Source organism: Palaemon carinicauda, chromosome 38 (assembly GCF_036898095.1).
Source record: "Palaemon carinicauda isolate YSFRI2023 chromosome 38, ASM3689809v2, whole genome shotgun sequence".
In the NCBI taxonomy this organism is placed as follows: Eukaryota; Metazoa; Arthropoda; class Malacostraca; order Decapoda; family Palaemonidae; genus Palaemon; species Palaemon carinicauda.
In genome coordinates this window covers 5,112,213-5,114,712 of record NC_090762.1, presented here as the reverse complement: position 1 = coordinate 5,114,712, position 2,500 = coordinate 5,112,213, and the positions used below count along the sequence as shown (strand labels likewise).

The window sequence follows — 2,500 nt, the reverse complement described above, 5'->3', positions numbered from 1 at the left end:
AGTTTAAGCGGGATTCGAACCCTTGTCTGGCAATCACCAGACAAGGATGCTACCACAATCTAAACATTATGAACCTGAGCTAAATAAACCGGCGTTACTATACTGCACTGAGCTTCCGAATAAGTTGATCAAATTGGGCTTACACTGGCAAAAACTCAAGTTGTCGAATGATCTTCCTAATCAGCTAGTTGAATCGGTGGAACTTCTAAAGTTCAAACTTGAATTGAATGTTTTTCTGTTGAACGGGCTAACATAAGTTTCTTATTAAAGTTTTTATATGAAAGATTCATTTTAATGTTACTGTTATTAAGCATTCTACTTCAATTGTTTATTACTTCTCTTGTAGTTTATTTCCTTCCTTCACTGGTCTATGGTCCCTGTGGGAGCCCTCACTCTTATAGCACACTTCTTTTTCAACTAGGGTTGCAGCTTACCTAATAATAATAATAATAATAATAATAATAATAATAATGGATTTCAAGATATGTAGCCATACGCAGAACATTTTGTCATAAGAAAGGAATAGGCCTACTTGCGTCAAATGTTACCCTTCATGAGTAGCCATTGTCATTTGTGAATAGATGGAAACGAACGAAAGATGAAGAACGGCCTAGTCAGGGGATCTGGCAGATGATGGAAACGCTTGGTTGAAGTTCCATCTTTTGCAGAGACAACATCGGAGGCTCAAAAGGTCAATAGAGTAACGGGTTGCCAAATTCGATTTAGTCCCTTTTAGAATTGGTACCTAAACAGATTATACATGCGAGCAGTTTAGTAATCAAATATATTGATTAATACATTTGTAACAGCTGAAACTGTTAGAAGTCAGCCATTATAGGTAAATGATGTTTAAATAAAGTCTTATGTGCCCCCAGCATTACTTTTATGCCATATGGTGATATAGATATATAATTAATGAAAATTCAATTATATGAAAATCCAATTCATGAAAAACACACTTTACCTAAGGAAAGGCGACTCCAAAACATGTTTCCAACCATGTGTTTCCTAACAATCACATATGAGATAATATTGTGTGTGTATATATATATATATATATATATATATATATATATATATATATACATATATATATATATATATATCAACCATGTGTTTCCAAACAATCACATATGAGACTATATATATATATATATATATATATATATAGAGAGAGAGAGAGAGAGAGGAGAGAGAGAGAGAGAGAGAGAGAGAGAGAGAGAGAGAGAGAGAGAGAGAGAGAGAGAGAAAAAAAAAATCTTATGAAATATACTTAGGCTATTTGTTTTCATGCATGAATAACGCAAATACAAAAACAGTGTATTGATAAAATCTATAGAGCAATGCAAGATAAGATTCCATCATGTAATATAGCTAACATACAGGACTCGAAGCAGATATCGGCAACATTTCCAAAACTTCAAGAAGAATCTTTGAAGGTCCTATCGTCTTCATGAAAAAAATATTGAATTTTACTGCGTGGCCGTCAATATTGCATGTACGTGCGTGCAAAGTGTGTTTACATTCTCAATACCCTCACAAGCGCTTGGGGTGCATATCTTGAGCGGTGGGGATAAAGAGCAGATGTTATATCAAAATGACTTTAAATCTCATATGGCAAAAAGTAAATGTCAACGCCTATAGGTGCATACGATGAGGAATGAAAACAGCATCTAATGCCCCATCAAGAATCATGCTTCAAAATATACGGGAAAGTCGATCCCTCATAGCTTTTTAATAAGGAGAAGTAAGGAAAAATATACAAGTAAATATTGACATACCACCAAAAGTACATTTGAAATTCGTGAAAATTTATGGTGCAATAAGAACTATGCCAAAATGTAATCTAATGTTCCTTTCATTTCACAAAAATATAACTAAAAACGATCACGATATCATGATTTTTAAACGTAGGCCTAGGGTACTAAGAGGACCAATTCGTTGTTGTTATAGCAATAACACAACAGATTTCAAGGCATACAACCATGATGATATTCAGCAAGTTCTGTGCGATTCTCAAAGATTAATATCAGTGCCAATATGACTTTCCGTTCCATGCTCGATCTAATTTTAAAATACTGAGCTCTAACGGGCTTTTGTCTTCGTTGTGTTCTTCAGCACTACCCCTTTAAAGGACTTAAATCATTTACCATGCCACCATGTAATGACCTAAGCACATAAATTTGTCCACACAATGTATGTATAATCTATCAAACGGCAATTATCTAAACTATCAATAGCAAATTTGTGATTTATCACATATGAACCGAGCATTACATGAACAACAGGGTTCGAATTTTCTCCAAACAATTCTCATTATATTTTTGTACGCGTTGTGGCAAGACATAGACGATGTAAACAAGTAGCTCATAGAGAGTTGATCCTTCCTGGAAAACTAACAATATCGAAGTACAAGCAGAAAAAATACCACGAACCAAGAGTATAATGACATACACAAGCACATAATGTTTTATTCTGCAACACCTACTCTCCCAAAATC

The 2,500-nt window shown here is 34.3% G+C and overlaps 1 long non-coding RNA gene across 1 annotated transcript in view; it reads right to left on the bottom strand.

Moving 5' to 3' along the window:
- LOC137630078 (uncharacterized) overlaps nt 1–2,500 on the bottom strand; it is a 41,236-nt gene that overhangs the window by 38,343 nt on the left and 393 nt on the right. The window lies entirely within an intron of this gene.